Below are 22,518 nucleotides of genomic sequence, written 5' to 3' on the forward strand. Positions count from 1 at the left end.
ATGGTGAAATATGAAACCCACATATCTATCGGAAATATCTATTGCTTCAGTAACCACCTTACTTTGGATAGTTACGTCTCCCAAATGCCCCAGAGAAAGCGTTTTCCTGTTTTTTGAACAGGTGTAGATTTCTGCCTGCCACTATAGCAGTTTTCATGTTATAATTTCAGAATACTTTGAAATACTATTATTATCACTATATGTTTACAAAAAGGAAACTGTAGCAAAAAAGATAGACCAGCACTTACAGTCAGTGATTCTCAAAGTGTAGGCAGAGGATCGCTGTGAGCCCAGAGATCTTTCGGAGGGTTATGTCAGGTCCTTCCTTTTCCAACCACAAATCTGGGTGAGGCAGGGTTTTCTTCATCTATGTACTTCAACAAAAACAACACGTGGCAATTGGTGTCAATGCAGAAGCAGACTGTTGAATCCAACTGCCTTTTGTTAGGCCAGACATCAAAGAGATTGGCAAAATGTAAAACAATGCCATTCTTCCCGCTGAATGTGTTTTTGCTTTGCAAAATACTGTTATCTGTCATAAAATATGTATTTACGTTAATATGTTATAGGTTTCTATTGTCACTTTAAAATGAAATATTAAGTATTTTTTAAATTTCTCATTTTTAATTTCTAATATGGCAAACAGCAATAGATATAACTCACATAACCAAAAGCTCTTTGGGGTCCTCAATGAATTTTTAAAGGAATCTTGTTGCTAAAAAGTTTGAGATTTGGGTGAAAGAATAAAAAAGCAAGTCAAATCATATTATCAAAAGAGAATAATAAGGTTGGATTTAAAATTAAAATGAAGATCACTGTTGTAGTTCACCGTTGTAGAATTAAAAAAGATATTTTCAATAAAATTAAGAAAGAAAATAATGCTTTAGGCAAAAGATCCATATGCAAGGACCAAAGAATATGGGAAAACAAAACTCAGACAAGGGCCCTGTCCTCCTGAGACTTTCACAGCAATTTGTTTTTGAAGGAGACTTTGGATGTATTTGCACTATGGACTAATAGCAAAATGGAAAGGAAGAGTGTGTTGTTAGCAGTGGAAGTATTATGGGTGGATCAAAACATAGGTCTCAATCTGTCAGCTAAATTAACATGAGATCTCAGGTTGATACATGAATCGATTTTAATTAAAGGACAAGTCAGGATACAACCTAAATGTTTACTAACTGTGAATTGGTTAGAGTGATATACCCTTATGGTGCATATTCAGCCAATTATGTTCTGAGAAGAACATTTAATAACTTGGAAAAATGTTCACAAATATAAAGAGCAGGTTACAAAACAATATTTGGAAAAATATAAGTATGAAAAGAGGGGCGCCTAGGTAGCTCAGTCGGTTGTGTCCCACTCTTGGTTTCAGCTCAGGTCATGATCTCCTGGGTCATGAGATGGAGCCCCACATGGGGCTCCCAGAGAGTCTGCTTGAAGATTCTTTCCCTCTGTCCCTCCCCCATTCTCTCTCACTCTCTCAAATAAATAAGTTTATAAATAAATAAGTTTATTTATTTGAGAGCAAGAGAGGGAGCATGAGCAGGGGGAGGGGCAGAGGGAGAGGGAGAAGCAGGCTCCCCGCTGAGCAGGGAGCCCGATGAGGGGTTGATCCCAGGACCCCGAGATCATGACACGAGCAGAAGTCAGACGCTTAACTGACTGAGCCACCCAGGCGCTCCAATAAATAAATCTTAAAGAGAGAGAGAGAGAGAGACAGGAAGGCTACATACCAAAATGTTAATATTGGTTATCTCTGAATGATGAGTGATTATTATTACATTTTTTGTATTTTATTATATATTTAAAATTTCCCCCAAATAATAATAACAAAACTAATAATCCGACAACAAATTTGTTTTTGTAGAGCTATCTAATAACATTCTTGCTGTCTTCATGCAGTGGGCTAGCTAGAGCCATCTCTCCCCAGACAAGCCACACCCACTGACTCCTCCCTGCTTTTAATAAATAGCCCCGGGAAGTCAGTCCCTTCCTTCCCCTTACAAGGGCCACAGGAGCGCTCCGTTCTGCTTTTGAATTCAGCAGCTCCAGCATGTGCTAATTGATTTTATTCTGCGAATTTAGAATTAGGTAGTTGGGAGCCAAGTGAACTCTCCCTGAAATAATGAATGCAAATTAATGTGAAAGTATATCCCCAGGATTTCCTGTAACAATCTTTTATTACAGTGACAGTGAGGAGTTTTTACAAGTACTTATCATAAATAATGTATCGCCTCTGGTGGCAGGCTAGATCCCTTTTGTGACTGTTACTATGGGAACATCAGTGTCCACATACAGTTTAATTCTATTCCCAGAAGCTGAAATGAAAGTTGGCATTATCTTAATGTTACAGATGTGAGAAGTTAGGCATTCAAAAGCTAAGTAGCTGGCCCGGATCCAACAACAAATCAGAGGAAGAAGAGCTGGAATGAGTCTGTGGACACCCAACCCAGGACCCTTGTGGCTCGAGCTGGGAGCCTTCACATCATGTGCACGGTGACCTTGGTTTCCATGGACTCTCCTGTGCTAGGGTGACTCCAGGAGAGCCTATCGCAAGCCCAGGGTGGGCACCAACAGTCTTGTTACCTGGGGGCAGTTTACAGGAGGAAGAAGAGGGTGCCACTCCAAGGCTCCGAATTACCCGTAGGGGTGAAAGTCAACAGACAAAGGCTAAGCGTGACCCTTACTTTGCCCAAGTAGGAGAAGCCAGGGCAAGCAGGAAGCAAAGGGAATGTATGTGTGCATGAAAGAGAAAGTGCTAAGAAGCACTTAGACAAGTCAAAGGAAGGCGGTTTCATTTTAAATAAATGTGACAGAGAAGAAATGCAGGGCTTATTTAGATGGAAAGGTTAAGAGGTTTTTTAAATTGTCACAGGGCTGGAGTGACAACAGAGTAACTTTTCTCCTGCCATCCCCATTGTCACAGGGGAATGCTGACCCTTCCTCAGCTTATCTTCTAATCCTCTGTTTTGGGTACAAGGAAAAAAAAATATTGAAAACCCCCAGAAAAGCTACATGGGGAAGGTCCTCATTTTATGTGGGAGTGATAGTCTAGGAAAACAAAGTTACAGTCATGTGACTTAACAAAAGTGAATTACTATCTTGCAAAATTGGTATAAAAATCTACCCTCTCACTACCCATCACTTTTCATCGTTTAATACTGTTTAACAATCATAATAAATAATAATAATGCTTTACATAAATAACAAATTATTAATAAAAAAGACTCTAATATGTACACCATGAAACTTTTTACTCTGGTCTTGAAAGAATTACAGGTCACTCTAAACCTGGGGTCAGCAAATACTTTCTTTAAAGGGCCAGATGGTAAATATTTTAGGCTTTGCAGGTTATATGGGATCTCTTTAAAAATGTAAAACTCATTCTTAGCTCGGAGGTACAAAAACATAATTTGCTGTCCCTACCCTAAGCTATGGCAGCACACATAAGGGCCATAAGGGGCAGGAGGGGGGAGCAGACAGGCCATCCAGCCATCCACATCCACCTCTGGCATTTCCACAGACTTAGTCTATCCTGTTCCCATTGTAGCCCCAGCCCCTCAAACGGTGCCTAGTGGCCATTAGGCCTGAATATGTGGTTGCTGATTCAGTAAATGTTGGTTGGGCTCTGACAGCTAGAGAGAAGTTGCCACTTGTTGAAAGTCTCCCATTTGGTATTGATTCCTTTCTACTAGGAATCTTAGTGTTGAGAGTCCACAGTAATAAGCCTTTGCTCTCTCCTGGCCCACAGGGGTATTATCAATAATGAAATGACTAAATATGATAACTTAGAGCACAATATGTCCTACATGTATGAGCATCTCAGTGGAAAAATGGTATTGAAAGGGAGTTATGTAACAGAGGCCTCTTTTATGTGCAAATCATCCTGGATGGAGGAACACAGGTATTTCCTGATGGAGTGGAAGGAAACTAACAGTTCCTGAGCCAAATTTATGCTAATGTGTTTAACACATTATTTCATATAATCCACATACGTCATTGCAAGGTAGAGGATATTACATTTTACGGGTAGAGAACTGAGCTCAGGGAGGTTGAATAACTTGTTCAAGCTCCAAAAATAAATATGTAACAAACCAGGATTCAAACCCAAGCCTGCCTGGTCCCAATCTTCAGGCTCCTTCTACACCGGACTAGGAGAGCGGTAGTATTTCTAGCTCTACCAACAATTTGCCTTGTGACCTTTGAGATGATCACTTCACCTCATTCATTAGACACAAATGTAAATAGCTACCCATCTCTCGGTGAGTTGAAAGAATTCATGAATGTTGCAAAACCAAGCACATAGCACTACCTTGCACTCAATAAATATTTGCTGAGTTTGAATTGTGTTGAACATCCGAATTGGCAGACACTCAGGAGAAAGGAGAGATAAATGCCTGATTTATCACCTGAGAGGGAGGAGGAAAAAAGTATGAAATGCAATTCAATGATTATGTAGACAGGGGTATAGGTTCAGGCAAAGTAGGGTACAAGGCGGGATCTAGAGAGTAGAAGAACTTGGGTTTCTAGGAGAACTGACATAAACGTCACGTCAATTTTCAAAGGATTTTTGTTTTTGCTTTTGTTAGCAACAGAGCCTTTCTTCAGAAACCTTATTTTGAAGCCCAGTATAGAAAACAAATACAGAGCTATTCTTAGCCCTGCTCTCCGGTTTCCATGGTGTCCCCCAAGGAACTTTTATAGAAGCCCTCAGGCCAGCTCAGGGCACGGTTTGCAACTTCCTGTTCTTATATCTGCCTCCTTGCTCAATACCCAGTCAAACAGAGTATCTACAATTGATGAAGGCTGGTTGTTCCCTTTATCCTAATAGATCTCTATAGAGATCTACTCTGCAGAGTGCTCCTGCTCACGGTTGTCATGTTCAGGGGTGGAGGTGGCTGTAGGCCTGGTTTGATTCAGGCTGCCAACTATGGGGTCCGGAATATGTCTCTCTGGTTTTTGATACCGCGTTCTCTGTGAAGACGCCATTCTTAAGCCAGTTCTTTCTACTCAGGACAGAGATGGCCACCAGCAGTTTCGGGCCTCCGTCATCCCTAGTATCTACAATCTCGGGAGAGAATGACTCTAGGTTAATAGCACAAGACCTCTTGAAGATTTGACACCATCAGTCATGTGTTCATCCTGGTGCAATTACTTTGGGTGGAGTCATTCAGAATTACGATTGGCCAGGCCTGGCTCATGCACCCACCCCTAGAGCCAGGAGGAAGGCCAGTGCCAACAGCACGCATGGATCAAGAGGCATGGGAGTGAAGGGTGATGCCCCAAAGTGATACTGAGCAGAGGAAAACATATGCTCCCTCCAGTGATCAGAGACACGATCACAATAGCAAGCAAGCCCAAGACGGGGAGATCTGAAGACCAGGTTGACTGAAGTATTGATATAAGAAAAAGGTAGAAGTAGAATTCGGACAAAAGGCGAGAGAAGTCTCCTGTTAGTGTGGACCTGCATTTCCATGGGGGAAGAAAGATGTCTTTGGTCCCTGAAGGAAAGGCAAGTCGCTTGTGAAGCCATCCAGAGGACTATTTGTCATCAGGATAAGATGAAAAGTGGTCAACAAGTGTCTGCATGAGGAGGTTGTGTGGGAACTCAGATTATAAAGTCACTGGGGAAGACTTCAAGAGACATTTTTGCAGTGATTCTGTTGCCAAGGGTGAGAGGGTGGAAAAGAGGAAGACTTAAGCCTCAGGAGTCTAGCGATTTCTTATTTATTTTGGACACAGTATCTAGAGAGAAAGATTTAGAGTGTTGACTAGACACAAATAGCACCAAGCCAACCAAAGATAAAGACACATCCGTGGTAGTGCGGCCCAGCAGTTAGATGCTCGAGTTCTGACATCAAATAGATCTAGATTTAAATATTGACTCCTCCCCTCAAGGGTGGTATGACCTTGTCACGTTACGTTTCTCTCTGGACCAAGGCTTCCTCATCTGGAAAATAAGGATGATAATAGTTTCTAGTTCATGGGCTTTTGTGATTTAGGATTTAACAGAGATAACATTTACCAAGAACTTTGTACAGTGACCAGCACATACGTGTACATAAATGTTGGTGTTCATATGATTTAGAAACAAAATGGCTGATAGATACAATGCAGATATTGTATAAATGGTGATATCAAAACATGTAGCCTAAATCAACTGAGTGAAAAGTTACATTGCTTCAGAGGAAAAAAGCTGGAATTAGAAGGGAGAGCGGACCACTGCAAAGAATTAACCAGGATACCTGATTTTTTTACTTGACATAGATAAGTCATTGCAATATATTTTTTCATGCATGCATTCCGGAACTTTTTGTTACGAGCCATTAAGTGTTGGGCACCATGTGTGCCGGGGATGTAAGGGAGAGGTTACAACTCCCAGCCCTAAAAAGCTCAGTCTAGAAGAGGAGAGAGAGAAGAATATAAACGGTATCAGAACAGCACGGTGAGAACTCCGTAGGTTTGCTCAGAGTGTGTGAAGGGAGCAGGGCAGTGAGCAGCCAATTCCACCGGGCCTTCTCTGGCTCCAGAGGGCTCTCAAATATGATCTGTTTTATACGTTCACGCTAGAGATGGAGCTCAGTAATATATCATCTTAGAAGGTCCCATCTAGAAACAAAACAGGCAAATGTTAATAATTGTTGAAGCTGGGTGATAAGGATGCTTTCCAGTGTTCTCCCTACTTTTATGTATCTTTGAAATTTTGCCTTATAGAACTTTTCTCTTTTTTTACTGAAGTATAGTTGATAGACAAGGTTACGTAATTTTAGGTGTAGCACAGAATGCTTCAACAAGTCTCTGCGTTATGTTACACTATGCTGTCCTGCTGTGCTCACCACCAGTGTAGCTCCCTCTGTCACCATACGACCCTGTTACCATATCATTGACTATATTCCCTGTGCTGTACCTTTCCTCCGTGCGACTTACTCATTTCGTCATCGGAGGCCCATACCTCCCACTCCCTTCACCCATTTTGCCCATCCCCCCCATCTCCATAGAGCTTTTGGAAAATGGCATGTGAGACCTAATTTCTCAGACCAAAAAAGAGCGGTTAGGCGAAGGAGCACTTGGCCACAGCCATAATCAGGAACTTACAGACTGTTTGACAAAAAGAGGAAAATCGTACCTCACTTGATATGGATGGAGGAGTAAATGGAACAAAGCAAGGGGCAGGAATCTGGGAAAGACAACTTGTGGTGGTGATAGCAAGGGGAAAGGAATAGAAATGGAAAGACAAATGGGAGCAAAAAGGAAAAACTAATAAACACGGGAACTCTGAATACACACTTACCAAAAAAAAAAAGGAAGGAAAGAAAAAAAATATGCTGAAAGCAGGTTGGGGTGAAAGCGTTATAGTGAAACTGAATGACAAAGGTTAATGCACAAGTAAAAAATATTGTCAGAGTTAGAAAGGGATTAGGATTCTGTTCCAAATGAGGAATCATGAAAAACAGAAGGATGCTCCATGAGGAAAGCAAGCACGGAGGGAAAGCCAGAGCTCCAGATGAGCTTTCCAGCAGGATCTTGATGTAAGGTGCTGCAGTTTAAAGAAAATTTTCAGAGTGAGGTCAGGTGACTTTGGGGAAGATCCATATATATATAAATTCATTCTTTTTTTTTTTAAGATTTTATTTATTTAGTTGACAGAGAGAGACACAGCGAGAGAGGGAACACAAGCAGGGGGAGTGGGAGAGGGAGAAGCAGGCTCCCCGCTGAGCAGGGAGCCTGATGCGGGGCTCGATCCCAGGACCCTGGGATCATGACCTGAGCCGAAGGCAGACGCTTAACGACTGAGCCACCCAGGCCCCCTATAAATTCGTTCTTGATAAGTTAATTAATTCATTCGTTCATTCATTCATTCATTCAACAAGTAGTTATTAATCTTGTTTTCTGCAGTGAGAATAAATCTGTCGATCACATTGCCTAGAGCCTAACAATGGAGACAAACGATGAAACAAGCAATTCTAAATTATAATAAACTGTGATCAATGCCAACATAGGTAAATGCACAGGTCAGGCCCTCACGGGGTGCCTTCATTCCCATGCAGGGTGTTTCCTCAATTCAGGGACTGGCCCTTGGACATTATAGGTACAGAAGCGTGATCTGCTTCCATGCCTACATCCGTCTCTTGGGGACGGACACCCCCTAGCCAAGCTTACAAAGGCATAACCACCAGAAGGCCAATTTACTGACTTCGGGTAAGAAAAATAAATATGAACCATTTGGGTATTTGTATTCTCTGATCAGCACATTCTTTCATGATAGACAGATCAAAGTGGGAGTCAGATTACCAGCCCAAGATGACTCAAAGAGAATGGATCACAGCAAAGGAGGGGTGAGCTGGATGATCTTGATGCCCAGGGTCACCTCCAAGTCATCATCTGCCTCACAGAAGATACTGGTGTTCGTGGGTCAGGACATCATCCCTCCGGCCACTGCTAGAGGAGCTGTCATACTCTATCTCTCTCAATATCCCTGTTATAGGCTCCCCTACTTTTATGTACACATTTGTTCTCCAGACATGGTACAATATAATTATCTAAATGTAATCTTTCTTAGATATAATCACAATCCAGTCTTGCCCCTGCTAAGGTGATACACAGATTACTCAAATTCTATCTGGGCACTCAAAATCTGTTGGGTCCCTTCTGTGTAGGTCTGATTTTAGCAATAATGTTTTAATTATTCCTATCTTCTTGTTCAAAGTGTAATTTAACCTCATTTTGTGCTGCCTGTTTTCCATTTATTAGATCTACTCTCTAGCCAGCTAAGGTTGGGTTTGGCCAATGAATGGGCCATCAGAGATCAGAGGGAAGGAGGAAAATGAGGTAGGGGTATTTGATCCCTCAGCTCTCTCCTTATGGGGTCACTGCAAATAGGCTACTTCTCCAGACCAATGATCACAACTTTGTTGTGAGGGTCCTCTCTGTTTCTGAGTTTTGGTGATAGCTCTCATCCTTTTCCCCTTTTAGCCTTGGGGTCGTAACAATTCCCTGGCATTGCTAGTCCCAACATAATTCACTGTGCCTTGTTGGTCTCCCTAAATCCTGCCCCCACCATTGTAACAATCTCTTTATTAAACTTTCCTAATTTTCTCCTTCGGACATGCCATCTCTTTCCTGTTGGGACCCTGATATGGGTTGGTGTTGACTTTAAACCCATATATTACCAATGGGAGGGAAAGGCTGGAGCACAAATATGTAGCCAACCAATCATATAGTGATAGAGACCCAAAGAACTAGGAATTTAATCTTTGGGTCTCTGAAAGAACAAATGTTAGGTATTACTTTCCTGAAAAATAAATGAATGAAGTAAAATAGAATGTTTAGTTAAAGAGTGTCAAGTTTCTAGACAATGCATAAAACTGAGGCAAGTAAGGTTCAGTGGCTCACCCACAATCACAAAGTCCCTTAACTACAGAATTGAGAATAAATTTGGCTTTCTGGTTCCCAGTCCTCTGCTACTCTATTTCCCCTGGGCATATTATTTTGATTCCCTGAAGAAGAAAGCAACATGGGTGTCCTACAGTTCTCTTTTATCAAACAAGAATTCTAAAAAGAGAGGAAGATGGAGGTAGGTGTGGTGATTTTAAAATATGCCCACAATTTCTTTGATAATTCTCCATTCAAGAGGTGGAGCTAGATTCCTCTCCTCCTGAGTGTAGACTGGATTTACTAACTAACAGAATATGGTGGAAGAGATGGTGTATCATTTCCAAGACTAGGTCATAAAAGGAAATGTGACTTCCTCCTTGCTCTCTCCCTTGGACACTTGCTCTGGGGGAAGGCCACTGCCGTATTGTGTGGCAACTCAAGCAATCCTATGGAGAGGAAGTAAGACTAACCGTCAATAGTCCTTTGAGTGTACCATCTTGGAAGCAGATTCTCCAGCGCCAGCCCAGCCTTCAGATGATTATAGCCCCTAGATAACAGCTTGACTTCAATCCAGAGCCAGAACCACCCCTCTAATCTTTTCTTGAATTCCTAACCTAGAGAAACTATGAAGTAATAAATGTTTGTTGTTTTAAGCTGCTGAGCTTGAAGGTAATTTGTTACACAACAATAGCTGACTAATAAAGAAAGGAAGATGAAGGAAGGCAGAAAAAGAGAAAGAAGGGATAAAGAGTAGTCAGAAAAAAATGCTGCTTGTAAAATATTCTTGCATAGCACAGCCAAAAATTGTTCAGAGAACAACTACATAAAACACAAAACAGAGAGGCTGATGAGTTGGGGAGTTGCCAAATCAACATATCTGGAGCATAGAATGTCATGGTTTCTGTATGGATGAAAAAAAATTTCATAATTTAAAAACTTGTAAAGTGCCACTCTGGTCAGATCATGGTCTATATAAGCCCAATGTTCTATTTACGATGGCGGAACAAGATGTTGTGGAAGAATGTGAGTACTCTTTATGGCACTGATCTCTGAAATCACAATAATGTATCCAACTAATGTCAATATATGTATGTACACAGAAAGACCTTTTTTCAATATTTTTTTATCCTCTTTTTTTTTTTTTTTCTCTAAAACTGCCTCCAATCTCTGAGAGTTGATCCTTCTATCTAAAATTCTTGTGACGGTATTTGTTGGAAGATCTGGAAGCCTAGAGGCTAAAGGAAACTCTGCTAATTCAATGTTAATATTTGGGGAGGGAATAGCTATTGGAGACTAGTAAGGCCCCATAAAATACCCAAAGTTTCAGTCACTACCCATCTCAACAAAAGATTTAATCTCGAAGATCAGTTGTTTATCTTGTCAATTCTATGGTTTGGGCCTTCACAAAAGACACAAGTTCGTTCTTTCTTTCTTTTTTTTAATCTTTGTTTTTTAGTGATCTCTACACCCAGTGTGGCAGGGTCCATGCTCTTCCGACTGAGCCAGCCAGGCGCCCCTTACACAAGCTCTTGCTACATATAAATGCCTCCCTATGAACCTCTCTTTCTGTGGCTTTATGTTACATCTAATACAGGATGAGTGGTCCTCTAAACTTTCTGCTGAAAGGTCCCTAATTGCTGCTTCTGATATACGGTGGATGTTACTCAACCTCAATGTGGATTATTTCTTTTATAATCCTTGATTCCTTTTCCATTCAGCTTTCATCTTCTCGGACTCAACAGTGGACAAACATTAAAGGAAGAAAGCAAAAATAAAGACGTACGAATATCATGAAAAGTAAAGCTGAACACTTGTGGTGAGCATAGCATAACGCTGAGCTGTCCAATCACTATGTTGTACCCCTGTAACTAATGTAGCAATACGTGTCAACTATACTTCAATAAAACAAAGGGAAGTTGAATTTTTTTGAACGGTGTTGTATAAAAGCTAATAATTTGCTCCCAAACAAGCAAGGATGTGTGGTAAGAGAGTAGCAGTGCTTCATGCCTGGAATGAGAAGAGCAGGTGAGTAAAATGCCAAAGCTAGCGTATGTGAGACTGGGGAGCGACATCAGATCATGATATAGAACGGCAAGTAGAAGGCAGGCAGGCTGGGGCGGGGGATCTATGTGTGACACCAGGGAGGCAGCCAGCAGAGTGGCAGTCAATCAAGGAGAGGAAGAAATCACTGAAATTGAAGAAGACATGAGCAAGCACGTTTATGAAAGGTGAAGGAGGGTGTTGACTCCGGCAAGTTTCATCAAGAGACATCCTAACCTACGTAATCAGATAAAGGAGAAAATGGTCCAAGGTTTGATAGACAACTGCATAGCTAGCTAGCTAAGTGAGAAAGTAAATAAGTAAGCACATAAATTTGTGTCAGTAAAAAGAAAAGAGGGTGGGGCGCCTGGGTGGCTCAGATGGTTGAGCGTCTGCCTTCGGCTCAAGTCATGATCCCAGGGCCCTGGATCGAGCCCCGCATTGGGCTCCCTGCTTGGTGGGGAGCCTGCTTCTCCCTCTCCCTCTACTATTCCCCCTGCTTGTGCTCTCTCACTCTCTCGTATCAAATAAATAAATAAAATCTTTAAAAAAAAAAAAGAAAGAAAAGAAAAGAGGAAAAGAGGGTACTAGAGTTCACTGCATGCTGTTTGTTTTCCCCAGAGAAAGAGAAGTCTGTAATACCTTGTGAGTGACAGTGAGACCCCTAGATGATGACCATCCACATGGTCCAGCTCCGAAAGGAAAACCTCTCATGATTACGCAAGTCTTCGGGGGGCAAAACAGGACTGTCTAATGCTCTGGGCTTGCACAGTGTATTTTCCCAATGGAAGACTGGATTTTAAGTGGCACAAGCAAATGTCTGAGAGCTGGAAAGCATAATAAAGTTCAGGAGGGAAAAGAGAGTTCCTGGAACAGATTGGCTTACCACTGCATTTGCAAATAATTCCCCTACTGTTAAAATCAGCCTTTGGCAGACATATTTGGTCTGATTCTGGAGAAAAGGGAAATAATAAAATCCATGACACCCGTGCTTTGGACTATCTCATTTAGGGAAGCTAGTAAAAGGATAGCAGTAATTGGAGGTACTCAACATTTTTGGATACAGATGAAAATTTTTTTCATAATCTCACTGCAAAGGCTGGTAGTAGCAAGTGACCGGAATAACAGCTCCAGCCTAAAATTATGCTACAAAAGAAGATGACAGACTTGACTTTCCAGTATGTTCAAATCAATAACAGAGTGACCAAAAAGGGTCTGAATAGTGCCTTTGTCTCAGGAGACAGTCGTCAATACAATGAGGCATAAATCTTTTAAAAATAGAGCCAGCATATGGGTTGCCTTCTAACTGTGTGAAATATATAAAAATGCTAGGAAAATGTGATTAGAATTCCAATACATTATGGATAAAGCTTGAAATAAGGCAAGAATATTCATGCATCCCTCTGCGATATGCATAACAATAGAAACTGAAAATACACTGCATGGTAAAATGCTAATGAAACATTAATAAGCAAAAATTTCTGTGCATAATCAGTGAAAGTAGAGGGTTATTAGAGATGGAAATCTACTGTTTAGGGAAAAGTGAAGCTATATAAATAAAGAGGACAGAATTAGAAACGGTACAGGCAATCTGTTTTGTGTATCAAAGGATCAAGAGAAAATAATATATAAAGTATGATCCCAAATTTCTTTTAAAAAATACCAGCTGCTGGCTCTGGATATTGGGAATATGGGAAATTCTAGTTTTTTCTTTAGGCTTTCTTGTTTTTCAAATAATCTCATGTCTTATTATTTAAAATATCATTTTTAAAAATTGTGATGCAGATTTAAGGCCATATATCACTATGAGGATGACAAGAACAGTTGGATTCTGTTTTCATTTTGGTGACAAATACGTAGGTCTAGATTCAGTGTAAACAACTATAGAGTGATTGAGACAGAGAAGAGGAAAACATACAAAAAGAATGAGAAAAGAAGAAATATTTCATTAGAATTTTAAGAGTGATTCTTTAAAAGGTGAAAGGTGCAAGACAATACTTGGAAGAGATATTAAATAGAAAGAATATTCAACAGAGTTGCTTTCCTATAGAGTTTAAGATTTTAACATGTATGTGCATTGTATAGCATGTTAAATGTTTCTTTTGAGACATCCATGAAATCCTAGAACTCTAGACTTAAAGAGAACCTTAGAGATTATCTAGTATCAATTCCTTCATTTTATAGAAAAAACTGAGACCCAAAAAGGCAAAGTGACCCAAACCTAGTTAGAGAGAGTTTGGGATTTGAACATAGGAATGCAGCATTTGGGGCTCCTTTTATCTGCTTTGACTGTAGTTTATGCTGCCTGTGAGCACTGCACTCTTCCTCTTACAACTTCCAAAAAAGAGTAGGAACATTCATTAGGGTAGGCCATGACATGATAAATGCATATTTTAAAGGGATGTGTTCAACTTTCCAAAACTGGAAAGGATTAGATAACTAACCAGGAACTAAAAGAAAGAGAAATCGCTTCCAGACTGAAATGGAGAGAATGGGGGCTGGGGGCCACGAGGGATGTCAATGAACTCAAATTTAGAAGTAAGAGAGACTAACCAACCCAGTGAGACTGGTCTTGAATCAAGGACAGTAATGGATAAAATGGGGTTAGCACTCTATAGAAAATTGATGGCTGATGAAAACAATGACATTCTAGATGTTTGGGGTCTCTGTTGGCAGAAAGATGATTAATCAGAAATAATTTTTTACAAAAAGCCAAAGAGCAAAGTGTTCTGAAAGTCCTAAGTGGAAAACAGAAGGTTAATGGGATTCTTCTGTTCACAGAAATATCACTTAAATACAAAATAAGAAGTAGAAAGAGGGTAGAGCAATTAGGAGATGTGTGACAGAGGACACTGAACACAAGACCCAGAAATAGGTTGGATTTTCAAGGAATTATTTGACATGAAATAGTGCCTCCAAGCCTTAGGAAGAAAATCCTCTCTAAATGAGTAGAAATAAAAATGTACAACAACAACAAAAATGTATGACAAGTTGGGGATATTTAAATTCAGGTTTCTGTTATATTAACAATGAAAAATCTGAACCATAAAAATGAACAGAAACTCATCAAGATATAAATGATAATGAAAGAAGATGGGCGCCTGGGTGGCTCAGTTGGTTAAGCGACTGCCTTTGGCTCAGGTCATGATCCTGGAGTCCCGGGATCGAGTCCCGCATTGGGCTCCCTGCTTGGCAGGGAGCCTGCTTCTCCCTCTGACCCTCCCCCCTCTCATGTGCTCTCTCTCTCTCATTCTCTCTGTCTCAAATAAATAAATAAAATCTTTAAAAAAAAAAAAAGAAAGAAAGAAGAAAAGATCATCTCTCGATAAATATTACGATTGCGCAGGTTTCAAGTTTCCTCTCTTTTTATATCAGCCAGAAAAAGCGTTTTAAATTAAAAATATTTATGAGGTTTTGTGACTAAAGCATTGGCAGCTGAAAAGTTAAAAAAAAAAAGAAGAAGAAGAAGAAGAAAAAGAAGAAGAAAAAAGAAAAAAAAATAGACTGTCAAGTATTTTCTTCCTGACTAGCCCTAACCTGCCTGTCCCACTTCCCAGGAGAATCAGAGCCTCCTGCAGTTACATAGTCGAGCTGGCTGAGGAGGACCACACAGGAGCCCTGCTCACTGCCAGAAGGCGGGTTTTCAGGGAGGTGGTCCTAGGGAAGATGGCTCCCTTTTGCCAACTGCTGTCTCTGGGGCTTTGGCTCTGAGCCAGGGATCTGCATCATGTTATGAGCTGTTCTTGCTGTGGCAGCCCAGCGGCTAACATTCTCTGGCTCTATTCAGTAGCAAAAGATGGCGTGTCTATACCCAATGTACATACCCAGCAGTCAACAGAGGATGCTCACCTCCCAATTAACTAGGTCTCCTCGTCTATACTCTCTCAGACCCTCCTATATTTCTGCATAATTGTTCAATCTTGTTTTCTATCTATTTGTTTAACGTCAGTCTCCGCCCCCCCGCCCCAACCGGAATATAAAGACAGGAACATTTTACTTCTATCCTAATTGTCCCTTTATGTAACTGTAACTCCTCGCCCAGTGTCTGTAGCACAGAAGAGGTGCTACAAATAATGTGGACTTCGTGGATGAATTCCCTCTCAGAGAGCCACCCCCAGCGACTAAAGGAAACGTTCCTTAATTTACGTCAAGCAGGTAACTTTCCATATTTTTTAATCCTGGAAAACGGTTGCATTTCAAATATCTTTCAAGGCTACTTCTTATTCATTTTGCTTAGTGCGACTCTCAGCATTAATATTTTTGATTCATTGGGATGTGCTTCAAAAATAGGAAATCAAATCTAAACACATAAATTGGCTCAGGAAGCAGCATCCTGAACATGTTATTATTCTTATTGATGATGAAGTCTCTTGCCAATAGCTTCCCATCCTTCCTGGATTATTGCACGCCAAAAAAGGCATGCTTCACAGAGCTCTTAGTTCTTTAAGTGGCAGCTTCTATTTAAATACATAGATAAGGCTTGTCAGGCTGAGCTGCTCTTAAAGCATGAACTACTATTGTAAAGTCACACTGCAGTAGAAACAATACTTTTGGTAGCTTTCCATGTTCCTTTAATCCTTTCTCAATTTTCAGAAACCTTGTGGATTGAAGGGCCTGGCTTAAAAGAAATTTCAATGGAAAAAAAAACAAGTACTAAGCAATGCTAGAGATGACATTACAACATCAACATCAGACGTGCCAGCGTACACGAGCAGAGACGTTATTTGGTATTCTAATGCCCACGTGACCGACTTCGATCTAGTCCCTGAGATATCATGGGGAATACTATATGCTCAAATCTTTGTTCAATACTTACATTTCGTGGAGCTTATATGATTTGTAGCTTGTGTCCAGCCTTTTCGGACAACCAGCTTATTCTATTAGATCCGCGGTGAACAACGCATTTCCTGAGAAAACAAAATCTTTCATAGTCTTGAAGTACCAAACAGTGCCTGGAAGAAATGATTTAACAAGATTTAACCTTAGGTGCCCTCACTGAGTTACTATGATTCATTTCAGATGTTATCTTAATTTTCCCATCAGCAGGGTAATGTCTTAAAAGATGAGGTCGCTAAGCGGCTCTACAAATAAGTCTTTCCGATTGATACAGTTTATATATATCTTGCTGATTCTGTTTCTGCTACTAAATAGTTGGGAAACCTTAGGAATGTCATTTTTTATCTCCATCTGGCCTCGTTTTTCTCATTTACAGAAAGGAGGAGTTAAATAGATCAATGGTTTAAAGTATTTGGCAACAAAACCCTTTCTTCAAATAAAATATTTTGTCAAAGCCCGAGGTATGGAATAGAATATGGCTCCAGTTAACATAGCTTGAAAATCACTAATCTAAATGCTATCTTATGTCAATTTGACTATGAAATATTATAATTCCCATTAATAGATTCATGGTTCATATCAACAAGTAGTCACTGAATATCCACAGGTGTCAGGTTCAAGGACTCTGCTGTACTCTGCAAGCCAAGCCATTACCCATTTTTGCCAGCAGATGACTTTCCAGAAGCAGACCACAAAATCCCACAAATAAAATTAGAAGTTAATATAAGTACAAAATGATACACAAAACAGGGAGTGACTACTGCTGGCCAGGGGAATCAAAGAACTGTTCATGAGAAGGTAGCAGCCTTTGACCCACAGGTAGGATTTTTGACCTGGGGAAGATGAGTGTTTCCAAGTGGGGCAAACATAATAAGCGAAGGTTTGGAGGCAGGAAATTGAAAGACATGTTAAGAGAAAGGCAGTGTTTTGTTTGGTTGTGGTATTAATGGTATGATGGGGACTCTGAGTTAGGACTGGGAAATTAGGTTGGAGTCAGATTATCAGAGTCCCTGAATTTCAAGATAATGAGGTTTGCCTTTATTCTCTAGGAAACATAAGTCATTGGAGGTGGGTTTTTTTTTTTCTTTTTTGTTTTTGTTTTTGGCAGAAAGTAACATAAACAGAAATGTAGCTAGAAAAGATTTCTCAGAATAATGTGTAACTAGAAGTGGGAAAGATTGGAGACAAGAAGGTGAATTGGAAGACAACAGTCCAGTAAGAAGTGATGAAGATCCAGCCTGATACAGTGCTAGGGACGGAAATGCCTCACCCTAAAATTTGTATGTTGAAGCCCTAACCCCCATTGTGACTGCATTTGGAGATAGGGTTTTAGGGAGGTTACTAAGGTTAAATGAAGTCATAAGGATGGGGTCCTAATCCCATCGGATTGGTGGTTTTATAAGAAAAAGGAGAGCAATCACTCTTTCCAAGTGCACGGACTGAGGGAAGGCTATGTGAGACTCAGTGAGAAGGGGGCTATCCAGAAATCAGGAAGAGAGTCCTCACCAGAACCTGACCATCCTGATCTGTCTTCCAGCCTTCAGAACTGTGAGAAAACAAACTGCTATTGTTCAAGTCACCCAGTCTGTGGTAGTTTGTTATGGTGGCCTCAGCAGACTAAGACAGACAGTGACATTAGGAATGGCAGGGAGAGGACTAATGTCAGCAAGTCACCACGGAAATAGAATCAACAGGATTTGACAACGAACCCACTTGGGAATGTGAGAGGCAAAGGTCAACAGCGGCTCTGAGTCTAAGTCAGTGACTAGAAGGTGTTATGATGCCATTTGCAGATTCAGAGAACAGAGGGGGGAAGAACAATTCTGAGGGAGAAGAGCTTAATTTTTGCTTCTGGTAAGTTTGGTGATTAAATTGGAAGTGGTTAAGAAAAATGACTGAACTAAAAATATAATTCATTTTGGAGTCATCTGTAGAAGGATACCACCAAGGACTGGTCGTGAGCGAATAAAAACATTCATGCACAAAAGGATCTACATGATCCCGAGTCTACCAAGAATGATACCTATCTCTATGTTTGCTACCTAGGCCTGGCTTACATGTGATTTTTACAAATTCTAGACCTTGTGCTGTAAAAGAGTTGGGAATATAGAAGATCTACCTTTGAAATGGTAAATAAAATGTAGTTTAAACACCCGAAGTATCCCCTTCTGCTTTGATACATGTGTAATTTGTTTCCGTTGGCAAGAAGACCAAACAGAATTTACAAGGCCATACAGTTCAACAAACAAGATACTATGACCCTGAAGCAGGATAAAGGGTCAACTGTTCTTCAAATAAAGTACACACTAGCTCTAAGAGGACTGAAAGCAAAAATGAAACATTCTATCCCATAGGGATGCTGATTAGCAAGAGAATTCTACACCTGGGAATCTTAGTTCTTGAACTTCACAAGTGACAATGGAGTAACCAACTTGGAGAGAGACAATAAGGAACAAAAAAAGAAAATAACTAAAGTAGAACAAGATTATTATAAAACAAAAGAAAGTTTCACAAATATTCAACTAAGTGGGACAATAAATAGGATATTTAGCGAATAAATACCTTTAGGGTCCTTCTTGTAAAAAGTGGTCACCTGTCTTAAGCACAACCAATTTCTAAAATTCATAGAACTTGAAGATGCAGGCTTGGGATTTCCCACTAGACAGGCCACTAAATGGGGACTAGAAAATCTTAGCCACATGGTCTCCCGAACCCAGAAATAAAGAGTTGCATGAAACATGGGGATTCCTTTAACTTAATACCTGCTATAGAAAATCATAGTCTTTAACAAATATGTGTATATCATTCCCATTTCCCACAAGGAATGACTTTCAATTATTTAAGCTATTTCTTTTGCTATTTAGTGACATATTTCTAAATTTTATATATATGTTACTGTTTCTGGACTCTCCAACTTAGACATTTCTGTGGACTTCCTGTTATGGAATGTCAGGATTTAGTGCTCTTATTCTATGCTCCCACAACAGAGACACACAGACACACATTGTTCTCTTTCTCTTTTTCTGCCCCATTTGGTCAGACCACACTTTATGGTTGTATCAGTTCTCATTGTTTTCATTGTTATGACTCCATAAATCCTGCTCATGGCTGAACCTTCTAGTCTTCTTTGATTTTATTTTCTTGCGTATTCAATCTTCTGTTTTGCCTGGAGTGGTTTTAGCTGCTTAGTTTCCTTTAACTGTCTGGTTTTCTCTGAAACTATTATTTATTCATTTCCCAAACTCTCTGCCAGAGGTGTTGTTTTTCTCAATATAATCAAACACAGCAGATAATTGACCAGTGCCTTTCTTTTGCCTTGGTGATTTCCCTCTGCATGTCTTTGCTTTCCTGCTTCATTTGGACCTGGATCATCTCCAGACCTGTTAACAGCTGCTGCCCCAGGTCCTTGTTCACGTCGATCCTAAGAATCCCCTTAGTCTTTTTTCTGCATGCGTTGCCCTCCCCCACAACTTCTTTATTTTTCCCCTCCTTCTTTTTACTCAATAAATACTGAGTGCCCACTATGTTCCAGGCATTGTTCTCGGTGCTGTGGATAGAGCAGAACTAGTAATAAAGATGTCAGCGTTAGACATGCTGAGCCGGAGTTACCTTTTAAACAACTCAACGCAGTTGTACATAGAATTATGGAGTTCAGAGAGAGGTTAGGGCTGGAAGCGTACATTTGAGAATCATGCACATATAAATGGTATTTAAAGCCAGTGGACTTGATGAGGTCACCCAGGGAGTGAGCGTGAAGAAAGGAGGTATCCGGGATACATCAACATTTAGAGGCAGAAGGGAGGATAAAGCATATCCAGTAAAAAAGAATGAGATGTGTTTCAGGGAGGTAGGAGAACCAAGAAAAAGTGGTGAAGTGAAGAAAGCATTTCACATGGCTGCTTACTTCCTCAAGCCAGCATGGAAACTCCCCGCCCATCAGGGAAGCCCCAGTCCCTCTTTACGGGAGCTTCAGCTGATTACATGAAGCCTTGGACAAACTTCTTGATTGACTCAAAATCAACTGCTTTGGGACCTTAATTCATCAGCAAAATCCCCTCACTCTTGCCAGATGTTATCGGCTAGAAGGAAGCAACAACGGCAACTCACACTCAGGGAAGAGGATTCTACAGGGCTTGAATGACAGGGGCAAGAGTCAGGGGTCCCCTAGAGTCTGTTTGCCACTGAGAGGTTCAGTGCAAAGGGAAATATTGATGACTCAGAAGAGAGGTGGCCATTGCAAAAGCTTATTTCCTTGCATCGGTCAGAGGGAACAGGATGGAGCACAGGTAGACAGAGCATAGCCATCTGAGTTATCAGGCAGAAGGTAGAGTATGTGAATCCAGGAGCAAGTAGGCTGGTTGATGTGGGGGGGGTGGGGGGGGGTGATGTTAGTTTCCATCCCTTGCTGGATCCTCCATATTCCTATTCCTCAGGTGATTCCCAAACTTATTCCAATTCTTGACAAAGGGTAACAGGAGTCTGTATTCTCTAAAATCTGACATGTCTGAAAATATCCTTATTCTACCTTTAATTTGCTGGATACAGAATTCTGGGTTGGAAATAACTTTCCCTCAGCATTTTCAAGATATTGTTCCATTGTCTTCTAGCTTCCAGTGCTGCTACTAAGGAGTCTGATGATTATCTGAGCTTTTACAATCTTCCGTTTATCTATAACTGTTCTGAAGTATGAAATTTCAGTATCATTAGCCTGGTGAGGGTGTTTTTATTTATTGTTCTGTGGGGCTGTCTATGGGCCCCTCCTGTCTAGAGATTCCTATCCTTCAATTCTGGGGAAAATTCCTGTATGATTTCTTTAACAATTGTCTCCATTTATCCTTATTTTCTTTCTTGAACTCCTGTTATTGGATATTGAGCTTTCTGAGTCAGTTCTCTAATTTTCTTATTTTTCTCTTTCATTTTCTAGATTTTTCTCTTTTGTTCTATTTTCTAAGTTTCCTCACCTTTAACTTGACCCATTTTATGGATTACATTTTTACTATCATAATTTTAATTTCTACGAGTTCTTACTCCTTTCAGTTACAGGATATTGGATACAGAACCAGACTGCCTGGGGTCCCGTCCCAATACCATTTGCAAGCTGTGTGATCTTGGACAAATTACTTCATCTCTCTGTGTCTCCATTTATTCATGTGCAATGTAGTAATATGCACGTCATAGGGTTCTTGTGAACATTCAGTGAGTTAATAGATATGAAGTGCTTAGAATAGTAGCCGATAAATAAATGTTAACAATTACTATTGTGTTATTATTATATATCTGAGGATATTAAAGTGCTTTCAGAATTTTTCTTCTGTTCACTGCAGTCTTTACTTCTCTGAGTTTATTTTTTTAGTTCATTTATTTTGGTCCCAGTCTCTCATACTAAAAGTTTTTCTTGGAAATCTGATGATTCCTACCTGAATTCATGTTTATGAGGTGTGTGGTGGTGGGTATTGACTGGTGAACTTCAAAATGGGGTGGAAAGAAAGAGAGCTGGGCCCTCAAATGTCAGCATCTGTAAGTCTTGACTCCTGAGCTGGTCAGCTCCCTCAAGAGGAATCCTTGATTTCCTGCCTGGAAGGGTGTATATTTGGTTCTCAGAATTTGCGGAGTCCGGTGGGGAAAAGAGGTCACTGAAGAGTAGTTCACCAAATTAGAATCAATCCCCATCTCCTCACTGCCGCATCTTATCCCCACAATCGGCTGTGCAAGTCTCAAGTCAGCCCCTCCACCTCCTGCTGGGAATGAAGGAGCACAGTTGCTTGCCTATGTAGGGCAGAGGAGGGCCAGGGGGTGGACAGTGTTATCAGCTCCTTCTACAAACATTGCATTAGTCCTTGCTCCTTATTGCTTTTCAGAGGCACCCAGCATCTCCAGATTCTGTGCTTTTGTGCTCTGTGGTACAAATGTGATCTTGCTTCTCACAGGCTTCCTCTCACTGAGCCCTCACCCAAGCTTAGGTTCCAGTATTCTCCAGTTTGCTTAGTTCCAAAATTTTAGTAGACAACTCTCATCTGCTCTTGTCTCTTTTCCTGTTCCTTTTTCTTTTTTTAAGTTTTATTTATTTGAGAGAGCGAGTGAACATGAGCAGGGGGAGGGGCGAGGGAGAGGGACAAGCAGACTCCCTGCTCAGCAGGGAGCCCGACATGGGGCTCGATCCCAGGACCCAGAGATCATGACCTGAGCCGAAGGCAGACGCTTAACTAACTGAGCCACCCAAGTGCCCCCTTCCTGTTCCTTTTCTAAAAATTAAACAATTAAAAA

General features: G+C 40.6%; 1 pseudogene across 1 annotated transcript in view; it reads right to left on the reverse strand.

Annotated features, from left to right (window-relative positions):
* LOC115940556 (actin, cytoplasmic 2 pseudogene) overlaps nucleotides 1-22,518 on the reverse strand; it is a 38,839-nt pseudogene that overhangs the window by 11,719 nt on the left and 4,602 nt on the right. Inside the window, exon 2 of the transcript XR_014139410.1 lies at nucleotides 16,235-16,325. The product of XR_014139410.1 is annotated as an actin, cytoplasmic 2 pseudogene (transcript). The remainder of the gene's footprint in view (nucleotides 1-16,234; nucleotides 16,326-22,518) is intronic.

The sequence above is a fragment of the Leptonychotes weddellii genome, chromosome 12 (genome assembly GCF_054177405.1).
Source record: "Leptonychotes weddellii isolate Sample4059 chromosome 12, ASM5417740v2, whole genome shotgun sequence".
NCBI classification, from domain to species: Eukaryota; Metazoa; Chordata; class Mammalia; order Carnivora; family Phocidae; genus Leptonychotes; species Leptonychotes weddellii.